At 45.8% G+C, this 25,559-nt stretch overlaps 2 long non-coding RNA genes across 2 annotated transcripts in view; one reads left to right on the top strand and one right to left on the bottom strand.

Moving 5' to 3' along the window:
- Window positions 1-25,559, top strand: part of LOC141148692 (uncharacterized) — a 202,485-nt gene that overhangs the window by 140,838 nt on the left and 36,088 nt on the right. The window lies entirely within an intron of this gene.
- Window positions 1,962-3,484, bottom strand: LOC141148691 (uncharacterized). The gene is made up of 4 exons (XR_012245243.1): window positions 3,282-3,484; window positions 3,020-3,176; window positions 2,738-2,858; window positions 1,962-2,490 (listed from the first exon to the last, which is right to left on the bottom strand). It is a non-coding gene; the product is annotated as an uncharacterized lncRNA (long non-coding RNA).

Raw genomic sequence — 25,559 nt, 5'->3', positions numbered from 1 at the left:
AGGAGGTGAGTTCTGCCATCTATACCAGTGACAGAGTTTTTCCTGTGCCACATGTTTTGACAGGTGCCGCAGTTTCTAACGCTACACTTGTAACTGCCTTTCTGGTCAAAAATAGTTGACCAGACATTGATGGACTTATTTAGAGGTTTCTTCACCATGCTGGGGGCTATCAGGCTTCTTAAGTCACAGGGTTTTCTATAAACTATATTGGGTCTATCAGGAAGGTGTTTACTCAAAATAGGGTCGTGTTTGAGGATACTCCAGTTCTTCCGTAAAATACTTTGTATTTCAAAAGCCCTGTTGGTATATTGGGTGGAGAACCGAGTCTGTATAGTGTCCTCATCACTCACAGGGGTGGACTGTGAATCATGTACCAAGGGCTCCTCATATAGATGGACATATTTATTGCAGGCCGTATCTATTAGGGTGGGATCATATCCTTTATCAATGAATTTGTTTGAGGATCTTACTCTGTTCTAGATAGTCGCTTTTCGTTGTACAAGTGCGCTTAAGACTATGGAAGACTATGTAGCCGAAGCTATGAGGTTATTGGGGGATACAGTCACTTATACTAAATTGAAAGGTGACCCTGTTGTAGAGTATACGAAAGATCTAAAATTACTTTTGGACCAAGCATTATTGAATATGGTCTTAATCAAAAACGAGTTTCAATTTCTCTACAACAGACATGCTTTAACCCCACATTTTTACCACATCCCGAAAGTGCATAAAAGCGAAGTGAACCCCCCTGGTAGACCCATCATTGCAGGTATTGACAGCATTACCAGCAATGTAGGGTGCTACATTGATCATTTTCTGCAGGGAATAGTTACGAATCTTCCATCTTTCGTTAGGGACTCGAGCCACGTGTTGGATATCTTATCACACTACATACGGCAGCCTAGATATAGATGGCTTTCCTTAGATGTAGCCTCGCTCTATACGTCGATCGATCATGTTTATGGCCTTAGAGCAGTGAATCACTATTTGTCTAAGGAAGGTGGTCTTAACTCTGTACAGACTAAGTTTATACTTGATTGTGTTGAATTCTCCCTTAAACACAATCATTTCTCCTTTCTCGGAGAACACTATTTGCAGATAAAGGGCACTGCGATGGGGGCCAGGTTCGCCCCCAGTTATGCCAACATCTTCATGGGGTATTGGGAAGAATTGTTCATTTGGAGCAATAATCCCTTCGGAGCGAACCTGGTCCTTCGCTAGATATATAGACGATATCCTTATCATTTGGGATGGATCCGACCAGGAGCTAAGACAATTCCTTGAGCACTGTAGAAGCAATCCGTTTGGGATTGAGTTCACGCATGTCATCAGTAGTGACATTCTCGTTTTCTTAGATCTGGAGCTCAGGAACGGCCTTGATGGGAAAATTATTTCCAAAACACACTTCAAACCCAGCAGTGGTAATTCCTTTTTACATGCTGAGAGCAACCATCATCCTAGATGGATCAAGAACATCCCATATGGTCAGTTTTGTCGCCTTAAGCGCACTTGTACAACGAAAAGCGACTATCTAGAACAGAGTAAGATCCTCCGAAACAAATTCATTGATAAAGGATATGATCCCACCCTAATAGATACGGCCTGCAATAAATATGTCCATCTATATGAGGAGCCCTCGGTACATGATTCACAGTCCACCCCTGTGAGTGATGAGGACACTATACAGACTCGGTTCTCCACCCAATATACCAACAGGGCTTTTGAAGTACAAAGTATTTTACGGAAGAACTGGAGTATCCTCAAACACGACCCTATTTTGAGTAAACACCTTCCTGATAGAGAAAGATTGAAGGGTTATTAGATCTCATCACAGGATGGTCTGTGGAGGTCTCATATGTAGAGCAGTGCCAACGTCCTATTTTAAGTCTTAGAAAAAAGGGGGAAGGGGGGGGGGGTTAATTACCCAGGAGAACGAAACAGATGGACTTTGTAGGCACCAATCATAAAAATCAATGTAAACTTTTATTTATACACAAATTTAAAAAGAATCACAAAAACGTAAACATCTTTTTAAAAAACGCAGTACATTGCGGAAATTGGTATTAAATGTCACTACATAAATGTATGAGAACGGATCGGGGAATAGCCCCTATACCAGAGGGAGGGATAAACCCCTTCCGTTCCCATTGAATAACCTCAAACTGATATAGCTCGGTATGGCTCTACATGTTTTGCAAATTTGAATGCTTCTTCAGGAGCTTGTTTGGGTTACCTGTAATGGGAAATAGAAAAGGACATACACCAAAAAACAAAAACAAACATACAGTAGCATATTAATATTATTTTTGCATAAAGACTTTTCAAAAGTGCGTCTCAATCAGAACCACTAAGTACCGTGAGGAAGCGATCCCAAAAGGCCCAAGATTCAACACGCATATGGTGACCTGTGATAACATGCGGGGACGTGTCTGGTAAAGAGATTTATGTCACCAGTAGACTCAAGGGGGGTAGTGAGCTAGAGAATCCCAACTGTCCAAAAAAAAAGGGGGGGGGGGTAAAAATAGCCAATGTACATCTGTGGTAAAACCAGAACATTCATATGTAGAGGAGAGCATAAGGCACAGCTAGATGGGGGGTGGGGGTCAGGGAGGGAGAGAAAGAGAGAGGGGCAAGGGGGGGGGGGAGGGGAAGAAAAAAGGGGGGGGGGGGGAGAGAGAAAGGAGAAACCAAACAGGGGGGAATAGACAGAGGAACTGGGATATAGAAAGTAATGTACCAGCCAGAGTAACTGAATCCGTCTTCAGATCAGGTAGAGGTTATGGATAATTGAGAAGCCATGCATTCAGAGACACAGCCTCCAATAACCAAGGTGCATAAGGTAATCCAGAGACTGTAATCTAAAGATGTAGATAATATCTAATTAGCCAATATTGAGACCAGCTCCTTATAGTGTGCCGTTATACCAATAAATCAAATGGCATAAACAGATCCTCATATACATGCTGAGTACAGGTATGCCTATAGGGTTAAATAATTGCACATGAAGGGCTGCTCCTACCTTGTAGGGTAAGACAGGTGAGCAGGTCTTGTAAACAGCATCAATCAGCTACTTGCTTGTAAACCTGGCACAAAATAGATCTTGACTGACATGGCTGCAATAGAGCTCTGATCCTATCCCAGCAAGGAGCTATCTAATAAGCTCCCAGGACTGCCATCTAAATTAGGGAGTGAGAGAAACATCAGGTTTCATCTAGTTGCACAAACAGAGTACAGCTACAGAGCATTTAGTTTAGATTTGTATAAATCCAGCATACTCTTACCAGACAGCTTGTGTTGTTAAACAGGTAACATTCAGGCATCAGAGCGCCCTGGAGGGTAGTGGCGTGGTATGAGGCTGTTGCTGACAGCCTTAAATACACGTCCCAATCAGGTGTGTAAGACAAGCATCACCTGATTCGGCCAAAAGGAGCTGCACACTCTCACATCCCATCGCACATGCTCAGTGGTCAGATAGGCCTCTGTCATGGACAACGATGTGAGGAGGAAGAGCAGTCCTATAGGTAATAGATCTATAAGCTCCACCTAGTGGTTCCTCCTAGATACAGCGTATGGAGCGCTGTAAAGGCTGGGACCAACAGATGGAAAGTCTGGAGATATCAATGCACACATCATGGAGTGTGCATTGTAAATCCAGGGGGAGAGGAGTAGATCTACACCAAACGCCGCAGACACCATCCCCCAAAGAGTAAGGGGAGGGCAGAATGCGGCTTACCGGCCGCACATGAGATCCAGACACCGGCAAGTTGATAGGGACCGGGGTCAGCTTACCTCAGTACTTGTAACTGGCTTGAGACGCAAGGCCAGTATACATGGTTAAAATGTTCGTTACCATGAAGGGAATTACTCCATTCATGGTGGTACAACTTACAAATGCATACTAATAGTTAATGCTGATAGAAGAATTACAATACGCATATACATTTTGCAAATAACAGTGTGATTACAAGTTTGCGATTTCCTGCGATTAAACAGTATTTAAACTCGGTAAAACCACTAATATCCATACACAACACTAGCAAGGACTATAGTAGACTGTGTTTAGCTGCAGAAGTGCCCGTGATGGGCGGAGCAGTGGACAGGGGGATCTCCTGTCCTGAAGAGGGAGGGGCCAGTGGATTGATAGTGCAAATTTCTAGGGACTATAGACTATGGTAAACTACGTGTTACCTAATTGCTATGAATCATTCGGCCTTAGTTGGTTGTCATATAGGTCAACCTTAAATTTTTATCCAAGGAAGGATTTATAGGATTGTACTTCGTTAATGCCTGGCCACCGTGTGGCATTCAGGCGTTCAATCCACTTGGCCTCTTGTTGGAGTATCCTCCTGTCCCAGTCACCCCCCCTTGGGTCTTGAGGAATTACTGCTAGGACAATAAAAGTCGCAACAGAGGTGTCGAATCTGTGGCATAAATCGAGATGTCTACTAATGGGACTAAGCATTTTCCCATTTGTTGAGTAATATACGTGGTCACGTATCCTTTGCCATAGGTGGCGGATGGTCTTACCCACATAGAATATCCCACATCTACACGTCATCAAGTATATTACACCTTGGGTGTTACAGTCTGCCCGAAAACGTGGACAGAATGTCTCACCGTTGGGCAATTGGAATTTGTGACCTGTGGATACCCAGGGGCAAAAAGAGCAGTGTCCACACGTGTATATACCCATTCTATTGGTCGTTTGAGCCTGTGAGGGTGCAAAATGGCTCCTAGTCAGCTTATCACGCAAGGATGGTGCTTTTTTAAAAACGATCTCAGGGTGGTCACTGACATATTTCTTTAGGATGGGGTCCTCAGCTAAAATATGCCAGTGTTGCTGTAGTATATTGCGTAATTGGTACTGTTGGTGCGAGTATTGTGTGATGAATTTCGTCGTTGAATGTTCCTCCCCCCTGGGTTCCTTGGAGAAAAGGAGTGCATTTCTAGATTGGTCACAGGCTTTATTGAAGGCTTTGCGGAGTAGGGACTTGGAGTATCCCCGTTTAAGGAGACGTTCCCTCAGTAAGTCCGCATGGTGTTTGAAATCATTATCAGTAGTACAGTTCCTCCTAAGGCGGATGTACTGTGCATAGGGGATACTTCGTACCAGGGTGGACGGATGGGCGCTAGAGGCATGAAGTATCGTATTCCCTGCCGTCTCTTTGCGGTAAAGTGTAGTGGCCAGACATAGATTGGCGTCCTTGTAGATCGTTAGATCTAAAAACGAAATTGTGTAAATCGCTATTGTAAGTGAACTTTAAATTAAACGTATTGCTATTTAGATGATCTACAAAAGAAGCCAGTGTCTGTTGGGACCCGGTCCATATGATGAAAATGTCATCGATGTATCTTAACCATACCAACACCTCATTGGTGTGGCTGCTAAGTTGCTCGTTTGAGAAGACATAACGTTCCCACCCCCCCAGGTACAGATTGGCGTAGGCGGGGGCACAACATGTGCCCATAGCCACGCCCTGTACCTGGAGGTAGTGGGAGCCATTAAATAGAAAGCAATTGTGTGTCAGTATAAAGAGAAGTAGTCTCAACACGAAGTCATTAAAGGGCCATAAATGATGGTCTTCCTCCATGAGGAACGAGCGGACCATCCCGACACCCTGCTCGTGAGGGATGCTGGAGTACAAAGCCTCCACATCCAAAGTCACGAGCAGGGCATCGGGAGGGACCATCACCCCTTCAATCTGTTTGAGGAGGTCTAGGGTGTCCCGCACATATGAAGGTAGTCGCCGGACATGGGGAGTCAGAAAGAAATCAATAAACCTGCTTGCATTTTCTGTCAATGAGCCTATTGCCGACACTATGGGGCGACCAGGGGGGCTTTCAGGTTCTTATGGACCTTTGGTAGCGCATAGAATGTAGCCATGCGAGGAAATTTGTTATCCAGAAAGTTGTAGGTGTCCTGGTCTATCAAACCCATATAATATGCCTCCCCTATAAGAGATTTATATTCGTTAGCAAACCGGTGACTGACACTCGCAGAAATTCTGCGATACCATGTTTTATTGTTTAAAATATTGAGGCACATTTTGATATATTGTTGTTCCGTCATCAATACAATATTGCCCCCTTTGTCTGATTGTTTAATAATCAGGTCAGGGCAGTTACGTAGTTTTTCTAGGGATTGTAGTTGGTCAGATCGTAGATTTTTTGGTAATGGATCTAGTGTCAGTCGCCTAAGGTCACTTGTGGCGGCTATAAGGAAAGCCCAGATGTGTGGATTGCTCGTAAGGTCTGGAAATTTTTTAGACTTAGGTTTAAATTTTTTGGGTTTTGGTATCGGTAGAGTAGTCGTATCAGTCGGGGTTGTTAGGGACCCGGACCTCTCATTCTCCTCCAATAGGAGGATGAGATCTCTGAAGGCCCTGAATTCCTCCATAGTGAAGTGTTTAATGCTTTCAGACAGTTCCTTGTCTTTTTTGGAACGTATGTATTGATCATCAAAGAGATATTTGTAAGTTAGTCTTCTACAAAAGAGATATAAATCTTTAATGGTATCATATTTGTCCATTTGTGGAGTAGGGCAAAAACTTAGACCGAATCTTAAAAGATCAAAATCCGCTTGAGAAAAGGAATAAGGAGTAAGGTTAATGATATCCAATTCTACGTGGGAGGGGGTGGGTTCAGGGGTGAGGGAAAATTTGAAGAGGGTGATGCTACAGAGGTAACATGAGCATCCAACGTACTTTGTTTGGTGGGGAACATTGCTGGTATTGTGGTGTTCGGTTGGTGTAATACCGTGTTGGTAGTGCCACGTGTCATCGTATTAGGGCCACGAGGGCCAATATTAGGGACAGGATTAGCATTAAATCCTGTTGGGTTTTGTAAAATTGTAAGTGCTTGTGTGGCTAAATGGCCTAAGTGTGTGATGGAGTGAGTACCTTCCGTGGTCCCTGTATTGGGGCCCGAAGGTGGGCATTGGGGTTGTGTTTTGGCCATATCAAAGAAACAAACCAAAATGTTTAGGGACAAGACGGCCTTCGTGGAAGGCTATGCTTATCGATGGCATTTGATGCCACAAAACAAAAGAATGAGACAGGGCACTAAAAATAGCCATAATGACCCAAGCTACTCTTCCAGAGAGGAGGACACTGAATCGGATTCATCTTTTGCCTCCTCTTCTACACGACCCCCCTCACAATCCACCAATATATGTACCAACTCCCACTCTGGCCCACGAAAAAGAAGTCTGGGAGGGAACCAACCTCGCACCCCACACCCCAAAAAACGACCTGATGAAATCACTAAACAACATTCACAAATGGCCAAAACACAACCCCAATGCCCACCTTCGGGCCCCAATACAGGGACCACGGAAGGTACTCACTCCATCACACACTTAGGCCATTTAGCCACACAAGCACTTACAATTTTACAAAACCCAACAGGATTTAATGCTAATCCTGTCCCTAATATTGGCCCTCGTGGCCCTAATACGATGACACGTGGCACTACCAACACGGTATTACACCAACCGAACACCACAATACCAGCAATGTTCACCACCAAACAAAGTACGTTGGATGCTCATGTTACCTCTGTAGCATCACCCTCTTCAAATTTTCCCTCACCCCTGAACCCACCCCCTCCCACGTAGAATTGGATATCATTAACCTTACTCCTTATTCCTTTTCTCAAGCGGATTTTGATCTTTTAAGATTCGGTCTAAGTTTTTGCCCTACTCCACAAATGGACAAATATGATACCATTAAAGATTTATATCTCTTTTGTAGAAGACTAACTTACAAATATCTCTTTGATGATCAATACATACGTTCCAAAAAAGACAAGGAACTGTCTGAAAGCATTAAACACTTCACTATGGAGGAATTCAGGGCCTTCAGAGATCTCATCCTCCTATTGGAGGAGAATGAGAGGTCCGGGTCCCTAACAACCCCGACTGATACGACTACTCTACCGATACCAAAACCCAAAAAATTTAAACCTAAGTCTAAAAAATTTCCAGACCTTACGAGCAATCCACACATCTGGGCTTTCCTTATAGCCGCCACAAGTGACCTTAGGCGACTGACACTAGATCCATTACCAAAAAATCTACGACTGACCAACTACAATCCCTAGAAAAACTACGTAACTGCCCTGACCTGATTATTAAACAATCAGACAAAGGGGGCAATATTGTATTGATGACGGAACAACAATATATCAAAATGTGCCTCAATATTTTAAACAATAAAACATGGTATCGCAGAATTTCTGCGAGTGTCAGTCACCGGTTTGCTAACGAATATAAATCTCTTATAGGGGAGGCATATTATATGGGTTTGATAGACCAGGACACCTACAACTTTCTGGATAACAAATTTCCTCGCATGGCTACATTCTATGCGCTACCAAAGGTCCATAAGAACCTGAAAGCCCCCCCTGGTCGCCCCATAGTGTCGGCAATAGGCTCATTGACAGAAAATGCAAGCAGGTTTATTGATTTCTTTCTGACTCCCCATGTCCGGCGACTACCTTCATATGTGCGGGACACCCTAGACCTCCTCAAACAGATTGAAGGGGTGACGGTCCCTCCCGATGCCCTGCTCGTGACTTTGGATGTGGAGGCTTTGTACTCCAGCATCCCTCACGAGCAGGGTGTCGGGATGGTCCGCTCGTTCCTCATGGAGGAAGACCATCATTTATGGCCCTTTAATGACTTCGTGTTGAGACTACTTCTCTTTATACTGACACACAATTGCTTTCTATTTAATGGCTCCCACTACCTCCAGGTACAGGGCGTGGCTATGGGCACATGTTGTGCCCCCGCCTACGCCAATCTGTACCTGGGGGGGTGGGAACGTTATGTCTTCTCAAACGAGCAACTTAGCAGCCACACCAATGAGGTGTTGGTATGGTTAAGATACATCGATGACATTTTCATCATATGGACCGGGTCCCAACAGACACTGGCTTCTTTTGTAGATCATCTAAATAGCAATACGTTTAATTTAAAGTTCACTTACAATAGCGATTTACACAAAATTTCGTTTTTAGATCTAACGATCTACAAGGACGCCAATCTATGTCTGGCCACTACACTTTACCGCAAAGAGACGGCAGGGAATACGATACTTCATGCCTCTAGCACCCATCCGTCCACCCTGGTACGAAGTATCCCCTATGCACAGTACATCCGCCTTAGGAGGAACTGTACTACTGATAATGATTTCAAACACCATGCGGACTTACTGAGGGAACGTCTCCTTAAACGGGGATACTCCAAGTCCCTACTCCGCAAAGCCTTCAATAAAGCCTGTGACCAATCTAGAAATGCACTCCTTTTCTCCAAGGAACCCAGGGGGGAGGAACATTCAACGACGAAATTCATCACACAATACTCGCACCAACAGTACCAATTACGCAATATACTACAGCAACACTGGCATATTTTAGCTGAGGACCCCATCCTAAAGAAATATGTCAGTGACCACCCTGAGATCGTTTTTAAAAAAGCACCATCCTTGCGTGATAAGCTGACTAGGAGCCATTTTGCACCCTCACAGGCTCAAACGACCAATAGAATGGGTATATACACGTGTGGACACTGCTCTTTTTGCCCCTGGGTATCCACAGGTCACAAATTCCAATTGCCCAACGGTGAGACATTCTGTCCACGTTTTCGGGCAGACTGTAACACCCAAGGTGTAATATACTTGATGACGTGTAGATGTGGGATATTCTATGTGGGTAAGACCATCCGCCACCTATGGCAAAGGATACGTGACCACGTATATTACTCAACAAATGGGAAAATGCTTAGTCCCATTAGTAGACATCTCGATTTATGCCACAGATTCGACACCTCTGTTGCGACTTTTATTGTCCTAGCAGTAATTCCTCAAGACCCAAGGGGGGGTGACTGGGACAGGAGGATACTCCAACAAGAGGCCAAGTGGATTGAACGCCTGAATGCCACACGGTGGCCAGGCATTAACGAAGTACAATCCTATAAATCCTTCCTTGGATAAAAATTTAAGGTTGACCTATATGACAACCAACTAAGGCCGAATGATTCATAGCAATTAGGTAACACGTAGTTTACCATAGTCTATAGTCCCTAGAAATTTGCACTATCAATCCACTGGCCCCTCCCTCTTCAGGACAGGAGATCCCCCTGTCCACTGCTCCGCCCATCACGGGCACTTCTGCAGCTAAACACAGTCTACTATAGTCCTTGCTAGTGTTGTGTATGGATATTAGTGGTTTTACCGAGTTTAAATACTGTTTAATCGCAGGAAATCGCAAACTTGTAATCACACTGTTATTTGCAAAATGTATATGCGTATTGTAATTCTTCTATCAGCATTAACTATTAGTATGCATTTGTAAGTTGTACCACCATGAATGGAGTAATTCCCTTCATGGTAACGAACATTTTAACCATGTATACTGGCCTTGCGTCTCAAGCCAGTTACAAGTACTGAGGTAAGCTGACCCCGGTCCCTATCAACTTGCCGGTGTCTGGATCTCATGTGCGGCCGGTACAAAGTCCATCTGTTTCGTTCTCCTGGGTAATTAACCCCCCCCCCCCCCTTCCCCCTTTTTTCTAAGACCTTCCTGATAGACCCAATATAGTTTATAGAAAACCCTGTGACTTAAGAAGCCTGATAGCCCCCAGCATGGTGAAGAAACCTCTAAATAAGTCCATCAATGTCTGGTCGACTATTTTTGACCAGAAAGGCAGTTACAAGTGTAGCGTTAGAAACTGCGGCACCTGTCAAAACATCTGGCACAGGAAAAACTCTGTCACTGGTAGATGGCAGAACTCATCTCCTGAAGCAATTCATTAACTACGGTACTGACCACGTAGTTTATGGCATTATTTGTCCGTGTGGGCGCCTTTACGTTGGCCGCACCTCCCGTCCTATGAGAGTACGCATTGGCGAGCATAAATGCGATATTATCAACACACGGGTCAAATATCCTGTCCCTAGGCACGTTCAAGATGTCCACCATGGAGATCCCATGGGCATGAAAGTGTTTGGGATTGAGTCCATCGGGGGTGATATTGACAGAGGTAGAAGACACCAGAGACTCTGTAAACGCGAGGCCTATTGGATCTTCACCTTGGGCAGTATGACCCCTGGGGGGTTGAATGAGGATCCTGAGGTTCACAAAATTGTCTGACCATGTAGAGTTTGATGGGTATTCATTTGTTTTTCCCTCCCCCCCACCCCACTGTCTCTGCCTTTTCCCGTTTATAGTCCTTGCACGCATTTACACTGTCCTCAACATATAGGACAGTGTCAGTGCATTTCTCAATTCATCTGATGCAACCAATTTTCTGTTCTGATTACTAGTGGATTACTAACGATTTCATACCAATATAGCGTTTTACTTGAGACACCATTCGTGATATATGTCTAGTGGTTAAGTATAGATATCGTTTTGTTTGTACAGTCATTGTCACAACCACCTTTTGCACATAGCGACTGAAAATGTAATACTTACCGTTTGTATTGTTATTATATTATATAATATGTATGGTATAGCAGTCGCAATAGGTTGTTGCATGCGCATACCTCTCTCAGCGTAATCCTTATTTGTATTTTAATTTAATTCATTTCATTCTACTATTAGTACCACCATTAATATGGGTACTGATCTGTAGCTTATTAGAGGTACGCGAGTCTGTGGGCAACCATATGCGCATAGGAGCTATATGTACAGCGTGCTGGTCGCGCTGATGGTCGGATGATTGATCTTTTACTACATTATTTATCACTATTTTTACTAGCGCTATGATCTTTTTAGAAATACTTCTAGCAGCATTACCCTTGTAATAGCATCATCAACCGCATTGCTAGATAACACACACATTACCACTATTAATGATTTTATCATTATTCCTTTCATTATACAGTCTACAAATCATCTGGTGGTAGTTGTACTTTCATTGCCAGTTTCATTATTATCCTATCATTGCTATACACACTGGCAGTGTATTGTGGCAATGTGCTGTTTAGATGTGCCTGGTCCATGGTCTGTGCGACAGTTGGTCGCCTCGTCAGACACCAGGATGTCTCTGGAGGGCGTAGGGCTCTCTACATGTCGGCCCCGCCCCCAGCTGCAAGTCACTATGCTGTCTCACGCCGCCCGTATGGCCAGTGCACTGTGCGTCATGCGGAGGGGGAGATGTCAACCCCGCCTCCCTCCTCCAGCGTGGCACGCTAACCCCGCCCTCCCAACCCCCCCCCCCCCCCCCGTAGCTTGGAACGCAAGCACATCGGCGTGCGTTCCTCCGAATTACAGACATGCTACAGCTATCGGTCCGCTGTGCAGCGGATGCGGAGGCACCCCACAGGTATCGACCCCCACAATACTAATGTGAGTACATGCACACTTCCATCCACCATCCACATCCTGTGACTAGATGAGTGAGGTTTTGAGGTGGTGACTCTCACCCATTATGATTGGTAGTGTCTACTGTGTTTTATATCTGGCAATGTGATTGATAATGCCTGCTGTGATTTTTATCTGGTATTTTTTAGACACCACATGTTGCCTTTCAGTCCGTATACACGGTATGCTGCAGTTCACTTCCTATTAACCTATTTATCAATTGACTATTCATTATTTGTTTTTATGTGTATGCATGTGTGTATGCATGCACGTGTATATATGGTATGTACACGTGTCTGCATATGCACTTATGCGTATATGGCATGCCTGGTTAGAGGACCTAGGAGGGAGGGATTTTTTAGGGAAAAAGGGGGAGGAGCCCCGCATCCCATCCCTACCTTATTGGCATGCAGGCATTTATAAGTGAAGTTTGCTGAGGGAGGTTGCACTGCATAGCTCTGAGGAAGAGGGGACTCTCCCCTCGAAACGTGTTAGTGGATTGCAAGGTCTGTGCGTTCCTCCACGACCCCTGGAAGGATTCGCTCATCCCAAATCGCAGACTGTCTACCGGTGCGATTTTATGTTGTGCCTCCTCCACCAATCGTTTGTGAGTTACTTTTACCATTTTTTATTTAATAAATGTTTTAAAAGTTAATGCACAAGGCTGGTGCGCCCTTGTCTTCTTTTTATCTCGGTGCACACAGAGCAGGGCAGACTGAGTTATCTTAGAATTTCTCAACACCACCCACACTGACCTTGCCTTGTGTGCAGCAGCAGGTCAGTGTGATAATGACAGCACAGCAGTTAGTGTGCGTCTGTGTTGTTATAAGAAGAACGAGCCATGCTTGCTGAGTGTTCCTTCCTTCTTGCCCTGAGCTGTGCCTATTCACCAGGTGGCAGGTGCTATTCACTAGTGCCCACTGATATCTGGTCCATTGAATGCCACTCAGTGCACTCAGTGTATAGATATCAGTGTTATATATAGGGAATAGCACTTAGCCCTGGTTCACATTGGAGCAATTTGCCATGCGATTTGACATGTCAAAACGCATGGCAAATCAGCGGCAATGGCAATCGGTGCAATGCCGCACTTGTGGCACCGCACTAACTCCCAAAAGTAGTGTAGCAATAACTCTCGGTGGAGCTGCTGGTTTAAGCGGGCTTGTTACATTCACTCTCCTTCCCTCTGTTTCACCGGCACCGGGTCTAGGGTTCCCTTGAGTTTACCTCCGGACGATATGAGCACCGACACTGGAGTACGTTTTCAATGCTTTATTGAACAATTAACGAAGAAGTAGCAGGAAAGAGGCAGAAGGGAAACTGCAGGGAAAGCTCAAATACCCTTTCTGTAGGATTCTTGACAAATGTCCTTTAGAGTTGAATATTACAGTGAAATGCGCTCCCCTCGTGGGACCCAATCTTTGCCCGCCTGGATAGGCCTCGCTCACTTGCCTAGCAGCCAGTACGTAGCACGAACAAAATTCTCTGCCACAGACTTGCTTGGGATGAACCCGTACGATCCTCTGCCACAGGATGTATTGTTTTTTTTGTGGTGAATGTCAGTCACAGTGCTTGAACCTTTAAGCCAACCCGGCAACACTATGCTGTAAAGTTATCTTAGGATACATCCTCCAACCGAGTCACCAGGCCCCTCTCCAGACCAGCACTCTGCATGATCCTCCCATGACGGGTCCTCCCCTGAGATCTTCTCAGTTGTCCAGCTTCTTCCCTCTGGATAGATAGCTCAGGACCATTCCTCGGCTGCAGTGGTAGGCCCCAGACAAGCTTCTGGGCCCACCCATGCGCCGCAGCGACGTGGCCCTCCGGAACGGAGGACCACGAGGTAGCACTCTAACACATACCTGTCAGCCAGGAGGGCCAGCAGGTGGCTGTAAACCGAACCCCAAAATATGGCATCTGTCCCAAAAATACCCTCTCCCAGAATGCAACTCTGAGGACCACCTCCACCGAATTGTCTCCGGGACAGAGGAGCACCCATACGCTTTGACACGTTGCCTTTCCAACACTAGCCAGTGGTAACAGCGACACCCATCGGCTCAGTATGGAAACACACACAACGTCAGCCAAGCTGGAACAGAGGCAAATCTAACTTCCCTAACGAACAAGTTACTAAATTTACCTATAAGATGGTAGATCACAAATCTACCAGCGCTAAAGTAGTTTCTGTACAACTTTTGGTGACTTCTGGGTGCGATTTCCATAGACATCTGTGCAGCAACCCGCACAGATGTCTCTGAAATCGCTAGGGCTGAAACAACTAATCGATTAATCGACAACTAACCGATTATGAAATTAACAGGTAACATAATGGGGTTAAAAAAAATAAAACAAGCCCTTCATAGTACAAAAAGAGCAAATAATCGCTACTGTAGATGTTATTTTCACAGCTCTACAGTAAAAAAATGAACCTCTTACAGTAGTGATTATCTGCTTTTTTTGTACTATAAAAGGGCTCATTTTAGTTTCTTTAACCCCATTATGTTACTAAACGTCTTAGACCTGGTTCACATCTCTGTGTTTTTTGGTGCTTTTTTGCAGAAACATACTACAGTTCATTTACATGGTTTCCTATGGGACACGTTCACATCTATGCTTTTTTCAGCCGCTGCGTATTTGAAAAGGGTCAAGGACTTTTTTTTTTTAACGCAAAAACGGTGCTTTTTTGGTTCAATATACTTCAATGGAGAAGCTGCAGAAAAGCATTTAATACGTTTTTGCAGCAATTTGTGTTTTTAAATCTGCCCAACAACAAATTGGCCAAAAAAATGCAAAAACGCTAATTGCCGCAAAATCACGTGCGCAAAAATCAAAACGCACGGCAAAAAGCACTGCAGAAACAGATCAAAAACAAACTGCCTAGGTGTGTAGCGAGCCTTATGCTGGCCACACGGATCAATTTTCAGACGAGAATATTCATACGAAAAATCTTTGTACATTCGCTGAATGGAAGAACGTTGTTTGAAATTTTCACTTGTTTTTAACCTTCTGTTTTTAAAAGGAATGTAATTTCTGAACGAAAACCACATCCACTGTCTGAAAATTCCTTTGACCAAGAAGTTTTCTATTATTTCCAAATTTTCCCGTCACTGTGGTTGAAAATGAATGTCGACTTGACCCCACTAACGATTAGAAAATCGAACGAACGTTCTTAAAATTAGATTTTTTTTTTTGAAGGAAGACATTTGATCTCTGAGTCTGATAATATTTATCAGATTTACCCTTTAATAGTATGTACAGTATATCTCCTCTAATGGTATATACAGTATATCTCTTCTGTCTGTTATTCTCAGAGTGGATTAGATATTTTGCTCCCTAATCATATAGTTGGTTATTTATATTTACCACTGCATAGAGATATTTAAAAATAAATTGCCTTTTTTTTAAAAACTTTACTTATTAACTACTTTAATTAAAAACTTTTTTTTTATTTTAAGGTTATTAACTGATTAATCGAAATAATCGTTAGTTGCAGCCCTAGAAATCGCTGCCAAACTCGAACTGACATGCGGGTATGAAATCGTGCGAGTTTAGCTGAACTCATACGCTTTCATTCCCCCTGTCAGTGTGGACCTAGGCTAAGTGAGTTTATTCCATATATATATATATATATCACTAAAGTGTATACACTGAGTGCTTTTCCCTAACACTGTCATCTGTACACTAAGAATGTTCCTTACATTGGTGATCAGTGGGAAGAATGTTCCTTACATTGGTGATCAGTGGGAAGAATGCTCCTTACATTGATGGACAGTGGGAAGAATGTTCCTTACATTGGTGATCAGTGGGAAGAATGCTCCTTACATTGGTGATCAGTGGGAAGAATGCTCCTTACATTGGTGATCAGTGGGAAGAATGTCTTACATTGATGGTCAGTGGGAAGAATGCTCCTTACATTGGTGATCAGTGGGAAGAATGTTCCTTACATTGGTGATCAGAGGCAAGAATGCCCCTTACATTGGTGATCAGTGGGAAGAATGTCTCTTACATTGATGGTCAGTGGGAAGAATGCTCCTTACATTGGTGATCAGTGGGAAGAATGTTGCTTACATTTGTAATCAGTGAGAAGAATGTTCCTTCCATTGGTGATCATTGGGAAGAATGCTCCTTACATTGGAGGTCAGTGAGAAGAATGCTCCTTACATTGGAAATCATTGGGAAGAATGTTCCTTACATTGGTGATCAGTGAGATGAATGCTGCTTACATTGGTGATCAGTGAAAATGATATAAAGTAAATAAAAACTATTTAAAAAAAAATGTAAAGCACACCCATGACCCCAGCATACGCTCTATGTGAAAAGTTTTATGTAGGACGAGCACATGTATATAAACAATAATGGTGCCACACATGTATGGTATAGTCGGGAATGTTGGAGTAAGAGCAATTCTAGGGCCATAATTTTGTAACATGCTGGACAGAGCTTTTAATTTTTTGTATATTTTTTATCAAACTGTTCAGCTAAGAAGACATTTGTTGCACCTGTTCTACTGTGTCAATTTATGAAATCCTTATTTTTGGAAATGTACCGTTATTGCACTTTTAATGTAAGTTTATTTTTCTTTATATTCTATAATAATCATTTATTTTGAACATTGTGCAGAGAAATTCTGTGACGAATGCATGTAGTGTCGGCGGTGCAATATGTAGGGGGGATTTGTGTGGGTGTGGCTTGAGTGTGGGCGGGAACACATGGGCGGGGACAGGGGGCCCCAGGATCTCCTATTGCCCGCGGGCCCCTTGAGTTATCAGTCCGCCCCTGTTTGTACTTCAGCAATGTTTTTCTGGCAGTTTTTACCCTTAAGGTTCCTTTAGCACTGAGACTGGGAAATATTCATGTGATTCTGGATTCTGGCCTATCTGACTTTCATTCCTGTCTCCCTCAAAAGACCAATTTCATAGTATAAAATCATAGAAATCAAAGGCCATCATTTTAAATCATACAGACTCTGACATAATATAGGTTTTAAAAGAATAGCAACTACCATCTACTGCCGTGCGTCTCCTCCCCTTCTCCTAGTCATCCAATAGGATTGCCTGACCTTTCAGCCAATCGGAAAATGGGTAACAGACCCGCGCTTCCTGATTGGTGGAGAGGTGATTCAGTGTTAGAAAAGAGAATATTCATTTGCTTTTCTAACACACATGGATGGGCTCCAAGAGCAATGCTCTGCGCTCTGCGCTCCGAGTCCACCCTATTTTGAAGCCTATTAGAGCCTATGGCTCTAATCAGGTGCTTAAGAAAAAAAAAAAACGCCCCCGCTGCTGTAATTCACACGCCTGGCATCCTGAAAGACGGACACAGGAATAGGGGGTGGCCCCATTACCATATAGGAAGGTGGCGTCGATAGAGGGGGCAGCGCCCATGCACCATTAATGGATGGGCCGCCCCTGATGCCGGATGTCGCAAGTTGGATGGTTAGGAGAAGGATCTGACTTTGATCTAATTTCAGTAATATTGAATGGGCTGAAAATGGACCAAAGTAGTGCAGGAACCTTTTTAAAAGTCGGACCGACTTGTGTCCAAGGATGATCCGAACACCCCCCGGTTCGGTTTGCAGCAGAACTTTCAAACAGGCAAAAAATTTGGACGAGCACACAAACACTGTTAAAGTCTATGGAACACGAACATGAAAAATCAAAAGTGCTCATCTTAAAGGCTTGTATGCAAGTTACTGTCATAAAAAGTGTTTGGGGACCCGGGTCCTGCCCCAGGGAACATGTATCAATGCAAAAAAAGTTTTAAAAACTGCGTTTTTTTTCTGGCCCAGTGATTTTAATCATGCTTAAAGTGAAACCATAAAAATCAAATATTCCTTTAAATATAATGCCTGGGGGGGTGTCTATAGTATGCCTGTAAAGTGGCGCGGTTTTTCGTATTGAGAACAGTACCACAGCAAAATGACATTTCTAAAGGAAAAAAAGTAATTTAAAACTGATCGAGGCTGTAACGAATTGTCGGTTTTCGGCAATATAGATGAAACTCATTGAAAAAAACGGCATGGGTCCCCCCCCCCCCCCAGTCCATTACCAGGCCCTTTGGGTCTGGTATGAATATTAAAGGGGAACCCAAAACCAGAAATTAAAAAAAAAAAATTGTGTGGGGGTCTCCCCAAAATCCATACCAGGCCCTTCAGGTCTGGTATGGCTAAGTGGAACCCTGCACCAAATTTTTTAAAAATGGCATAGGGGTCCCCCCAAAATCCATACCAGACCCTTATCCGAACGCGCAACCTGGCAGGCTGCAGGAAAAGAGGGGGGACGAGAAATCGCCCCCTCCCCCTCCTGAACTGTACAAGGCCACATGCCCTCAACATGGGGAGGAGGCTTTGGAGTCCTCAAAGCACTTTGTCCCCATGTTGATGGGGAAAATGACCTGATCCCCACAACCCTTGCACGGTGGTTGTAGGGGTCTGCGGGCTTATCGGAATCTGGAAGCCCCCTTTAACAAGGGGACCCCAAGATCCCGGCCTCCCTCCCATGTGAATTGGTAATGGGTACATTGTACCCCTACCATTTCATGAAAACGTAAACGGATGACCCTGCCCCCTCCACGTGATGTCAGAGGAAGGCAGGGTTTGCCCGTTTACGTTACCGAGTGGCCCCACTCTCAGCTATATCACAGCTGTCATTGAGAAGAAGCGTCACTTGGCGGAAGCCTCCCATGGAGGCGGAGCTGTTGCTGCTTTTTTTTTTTTCTTTTTTCAGGTTGTCGGGCTGTGTGAGATGGCTCTACATCGTGGGACATTTTTATGTTTTTATTTTTTAATAAAGGACTTGTCCCAAAGTGTCTCCTGTCTTTTTTACTATTTTTGACACTTTTTTTGTGAAATGGTAGGGGTACAATGTACTCGTTACCAATTCACACGGGGGGAGGCTAGGATCTGGGTGTCCCCTTGTTAAAGTGGGCTTCCAGATTCCGATAAGCCCCCCGCCTGCAGACCCCCCACAACCACCGGGCAAGGGTTGTGGGGATGAGGCCCTTGTTGTGGGGACCCCAAAGCATCCTCCCCATGTTGAGGGCATGTGGCCTGGGACAGTTCAGGAGGGGGGGCGCTCTCTCGTCCCCCCTCTTTTCCTGCAGCCTGCCAGGTTGCGTGCTCGGATAAGGGCCTTGTTGTCGGAAATTCCGACCGTGTGTAGGCTCCATCACACATTTTTCATAGGATTTTCCGACACACAAAGTTTGAGAGCAGGCTATAAAATTTTCCGACAACAAAATCCGTTGTCGGAATTTCCGATCATGTGTACACAAATCCGAAGCACGAAGTGCCACGCATGCTCAGAATAAATAAAGAGATGAAAGCTATTGGCTACTGCCCCGTTTATAGTCCTGACGTACGTGTTTAACGTCACTGCGTTCAGAATGATCGGATTTTCCGACAACTTTGTGTGACCGTGTGTATGCAAGACAAGTTTGAGCCAACATCCGTCGGAAAACATCCTAGGATTTTGTTGTCGGAATGTCCGATCAATGTCCGATCGTGTGTACAGGGCATTAGTCTTTAAAATTAGCAGTTTTGATTTTTCATGTTAGTGTCCCATAGACTTTAACGGGGTTCCGCCGCTTTCGAATTTGTTCACCGAACGTCCTAACAACCAAAGTTACTTATGCTCGGCCCGAACCGTTCACCCATCCCTACAGGGCCGTCTTTAAGGAAGGGGCAGCTGCCCTGGGCCCTGTCATTGTTGTGGGGCCCAAAGCAGATGCCTCATACTTGCCAACTATCCTGGTTTAAATTCCCTTGTCTCTTGAGGGTTTTAGTCCTGTGCTGTGTCCCAATATCTCAGTGTGAAGTGCTGCTTTTAATGCTGCCCAGCTCTGCCCTATTGTGTATGGGTGACTCTCCTGCAGACCCTATGTTTATATATAAATAACTGGCATTCATATGTAAATGGAAGCCAGTGGCATTGATATGTAAATAAAGGCGGCATTCATATGTATATTATGCCCCCCTGAGGTCATATCCACCATAACCTATACTAAATGCTGCCCACTGGGGAGGTAAAGGGGCATGCTTGAAAGTCCTGCCTACAACTGTAGTCATTAGGCCTAACATCAGCCTGTTCTGCAAAGGTAAGCAAATTAGTGTGTGTGTGTGTGTGTGTGTGTGTAGGGGGGGGGGGTGGGTGTGTGTGTAGGGGGGGGGTGGGTGTGTGTGTGTGTGTGTGTGTGTAGGGGGGGGGGGGGGGTGTGTGTGTGTGTGTGTGTGTGTGTGTGTGTAGGGGGGGGTGTGTGTGTGTGTGTGTGTGTGTGTAAGGGGGGGGGGGGGGTGTGTGTGTGTGTGTGTGTGTGTGTGTGTGTAGGGGGGGGGGGGGGTGTGTGTGTGTGTGTGTGTGTGTGTGTGTGTGTGTGTGTGTAGGGGGGGGGGGGTGCAGAGGTAGGCAGAGAAGGAAGTTTGGGATGCACAGGTAAGAAAGGAGGGGATGTATGGAGGTAAGGAAGGCGGGTGCAAAAATGAGCGGAGGAGGTAGGTAGAGTTAAAGGGGAGGGGGATTAGGGTGCAGAGGATGGGGGAGGTTTGGGGTGCAGAGGTTAGTAGGGGTTCTAGGATGCAAAGGTGTACTGACAGGGTGGATAAAGATGTAGGTAGCGTGTAGGCAGCCCATTTATTTCAATGGGATTCTCTAAACGCTAGAAATGCTGAAGAAAGTCGCAAACACTTCTTCAAAATCACACAGTTGCACAGCACATGTCAGCAGTAGGGATGAACTTCGTGTTCGAGTCGAACCCATGTTCGACTCGAACATCGGCTGTTCGATCGTTCGCCGAATTGCGAACGATATGGGCCGTTCGCGCCAAATTCGTGTGGCGCGTCACGGCCCATAATTCACTGCGGCATTGCAGTGCATTGCTTGCTGATGATTGGCCAAGCATGCACTATGACCCGCATGCTTGGCCAATCACAGCGCCGCCTTAACAGAGAGCCATAATTGGCCAAAGCCAAGGAGGCTTTGGCCAATTATGGCTCAGGGGATTTAGTACACGCCCCACACTATATAAGGCTGCCTGCACGGCGGCCCTGTGCAGTGTGCTTAGAGAGAGAGAGAGAGAGAGAGACAGTGTCATTTCATTTGAGTTAGCTAGATTAGGCAGGACAGTCAGTCAGTTAGCTGCACTTAAAGTGTATTGTGTGTATATATATGCATCCCAGGTGTTGCATATATATATATATATATATATATATATATATATATATATATATATATATATATATATATATATATATATATATATACTGTATTCAGTTTAGCTAGATCCGTTCCTGTTATCTTCTAGACTATTTACATTTAGTGCAGTGCGTCCTGCTCACAGTGTTCTGCTAAACCTACAAGTTAGTGGGGTGCGTCCTGCTCAGTGTTCAGCTAAACCTACAAGTTAGTGGGGTGCGTCCACCTCACAGTGTTCAGCTAAAGCTACCTGTAGAAGGTTGGTGGTGTTCTCATACTACAGGCAGGCAGTTGATTTTGCTAGCTTCAGTATCAGTATATATATATATATATATATATATATATATATATATATATATATATATATATATATATATATATATATATATATCTATCTATATATATATCTATCCCAGCTTAGTGCAGCTACAGGCCATTAGTATGTCTGGAAGGCCAAGAAGGAGAGGCAGACAGTCACAAGCCAATAAGAGAGGGCAAGCAGGCTCTGTGTCTAGTGCTGGTCGTGGAGACGGTGCATCCTCATCAGCACGTGGCCATGGGACACGCTTGGCCTTTTTTTCGGCAGCTGGCCATGTTGAGCCGCAACATGCGGAAGACTTGGTTGAGTGGATGACCAAGCCGTCCTCATCCTCCTCATCCTCTCTCACCCATGCCCAGGGTACTTTGTCTGGCAAAGCAGCGGCCTCTTCCCTTGGCTCAATGTCATCAGTGACTCCTTCCCTAGCCCCACCATGTCCTCCTGAGGAGTCCCTCGAACTGTTTGACCACAGTGTTGGGTACATGCTCCAGGAGGATGCCCAGCGTTTGGAAGGCTCTGATGATGATACTGAGCTCGATGAAGGCAGTAACACGAGCACGGACAGAGGGGGTGCCCAAGAAGGACAGCAATCTGGCAGTCATGCTCCCCCTGCTGCAGCATACTGCCAGGTTTGCTCCAGTGATGAGGAGGGAGGGGATGATGAGGTCACTGACTCAACGTGGGTGCCTGATAGGAGGGGGGAGGAGGAGGAGGAGGCGGCACATCACCAACGAGGCAGGATGCCCTCCAGGGACCAGCCTAAGGGCAGCACATTGACTGCATCACACCCCAAAGCTCCACATGTGCAGGGCGCTGCAGTCTCTGCGCGTTATTCAAAAAGTTCTTTGGTGTGGGCCTTTTTTGAGACGAGTGCATCAGATCACACCGCTGCTATTTGCAACATATGTCTCAAGCGTATCTCGCGTGGCCAAAACATCTCCCGCTTGGGTACCACATGCTTGACCAGACATATGTTGACCTGCCATGCAGTTCGTTGGCAAGCGTATCTAAAAGACCCACACCAAAGAACAAAGAGGACCTCTGCTTGCTCCTCATCAGCTGAGATTTCCAACCCCACTAGACCTTCAGTCCTCTCTGAGACCTGCACTGAGAGGAATGAAGGTGTAGAATTAGGTGTGTCACAGCCACGTACTTGTGGGCAATCTGATTTTGGTACACCGACGTCAGATTGTACCAGGCAAATTTCCCTGCCCCAGCTGCTGCACCGCCGAAAGAAGTTTGCTCCCAGCCATCCACATGCCCAACGGTTGAATGCTAGCTTGGCAAAATTGCTAGCACTTCAACTGCTGCCTTTTCAGTTGGTAGACTCTGCCCCCTTCCGTGAGTTTGTGGAATGTGCGGTTCCTCAGTGGCAGGTACCCAAACGCCACTTTTTCTCACGGAAGGCAATTCCGGCTCTCTACCAGCATGTGGAAGGAAATGTCCATGCCTCGCTGGACAGGGCGGTCAGCGGTAAGGTGCATATTACCGCTGACTCATGGTCCAGCAGGCATGGACAGGGACGTTACCTAAGTTTCACGGCGCATTGGGTGACTCTGCTGGCAGCTGGGAAGGATGCAGGACAAGGTGCAGTAGTGTTGGAGGTTGTTCCGCCACCACGCCTCCAAAATGCTAATGATTGTGACACACCTCTCTCCTCCACCCCCTCCTCTTCTTCTTCCTCCATGGCCTCTTCCTCGGAACCAGCGGTGCTCGGTAGTCGTTCAAGGGGCTACGCAAGTACGCAGGCCAAAAGATGCCATGCGGTGCTTGAGCTGGTGTGCTTGGGGGACAGGAGCCACACTGGGGCAGAGGTTCTGTCAGCTCTGCAGGGGCAGGTTCAGAGGTGGTTGACGCCACGCCAACTTAAGGCAGGAATGGTGGTTTGCGACAATGGCACCAACCTCCTCTCTGCCCTCCGACAGGGACAAATGACCCATGTGCCCTGTTTGGCTCACGTCTTTAACTTGGTGGTGCAGCGGTTCTTGGGCAGGTACCCGGGCTTACAGGATGTCCTGAGGCAGGCCAGGAAAGTCTGTGTGCATTTCCGCCGGTCATATAATGCCAGTGCTCGGCTGACGGACCTCCAAAAGGAGTTTAACCTGCCCAAGAACCGCCTAATCTGTGACATGCCCACCAGGTGGAACTCAACGTTGGCCATGCTGCAGCGGCTGCACACGCAGCAGAGGGCCATCAATGAGTACCTGTGCGACTATGGCACAAGGACAGGGTCAGGGGAGCTTGGTTTTTTTTCCCCACGCCAGTGGGCCATGATCAGGGATGCATGCACTGTCCTGTCACCATTTGAGGAGGCCACGAGGATGGTGAGCAGTGACAGTGCATGCATCAGTGACACTGTCCCCCTTGTCCACCTGTTGGAGCACACGCTGCGTGGAATAATGGACAGGGCACTTGAGGCAGAACAGAGGCAGGAAGAGGAGGACTTCCTTAGCTCTCAAGGCCCCCTTTATCCAGACAGTGTTCCTGCGTGCCCGCCGATCACACAGGAAGAGGACGAGGAGGAAGAGGAGGAGGAGGAGGAGGAAGATTGTGTCAGTATGGAGGTGGAGCCTGGCACTCAGCATCAGCAGCAGTCTTTAAGGGATCAGTCCCAAGAAACACATGGACTTGTACGTGGCTGGGAGGAGGTGGCTGCGGACCATGTCGTCCTTAGTGACCCAGAGGACTCCGGACCGAATGCCTCAGCAAACCTACGCTGCATGGCCTCCCTGATCCTGCAAAGCCTGCGTAAGGATCCTCGTATTCGTGGTATCAAGGAGAAGGACCAATACTGGCTGGCAACCCTCCTTGATCCACGTTACAAGGGTAAGGTTGCGGACCTTATCTTGCCATCGCAGGGGGAGCAGAGGATGAAACCTCTTCGGGAGGCCTTGCAGAAAGGTCTGTGCAACGCGTTCCCAGAGACTGGGAGGTTACAAACTCCTGTTTCTGGACAACGTGTTGCTGAGGCTTCGGTCAGTCAAAGAAGGAGCGGTGGAGAAGGTGGCCGTCTGACCGATGCGTTCAGACAATTTTTTGGTCCGCAGCCCCAAGGTATGATCGGTTCCAGCAACCATCGCCAGCGTCTGTTTTACATGGTGCAGGAATACCTAGGGGCAAGATCAGACTTGGACACCTTTCCCACCGAAAATCCTCTGGGTTACTGGGTCTTGAGGATGGATCACTGGCCAGAGCTTGCACAGTATGCAATTGAGCTACTGGCCTGTCCTGCATCCAGCGTTCTTTCGGAACGCACATTCAGTGCTGCTGGAGGCGTGGTAACCGATCACAGGGTGCGTCTGTCCACTGACTCGGTCGATCGACTGACCTTCATAAAAATGAATGAGTCTTGGATCACCACCAGCTACCAAGCACCTGATGCTGATGTAACCGAATCATTTTTTTTGAAATCTCAGATCCCTTCAAAGACTGCCTATGCTGATGCTGAGTGACTATCCCTGAGTAATTATCCTCTTCCTCCTCAATCATCACGCTGATAGCTTGTAAGAACATTTTTGGTTCTGGGTGCCACCACCAGTGCCCAAGGCACAATTTTTCATCCCCTGTTTAACAGGGGCGTGTAATTACGATTTTTGATGTAATACTTTGCAGCAGGGCTCGTTCCTGCATTCCAACTAGAGTGTCTGTGAGGGGTTGCAGTGTTGTGGCACCAGCACCAGTGCCTA

This window comes from Aquarana catesbeiana, linkage group LG06 (genome assembly GCF_042186555.1).
Source record: "Aquarana catesbeiana isolate 2022-GZ linkage group LG06, ASM4218655v1, whole genome shotgun sequence".
Lineage (NCBI taxonomy): Eukaryota > Metazoa > Chordata > Amphibia > Anura > Ranidae > Aquarana > Aquarana catesbeiana.
This window is presented reverse-complemented; position numbering and strand designations above follow the sequence as displayed.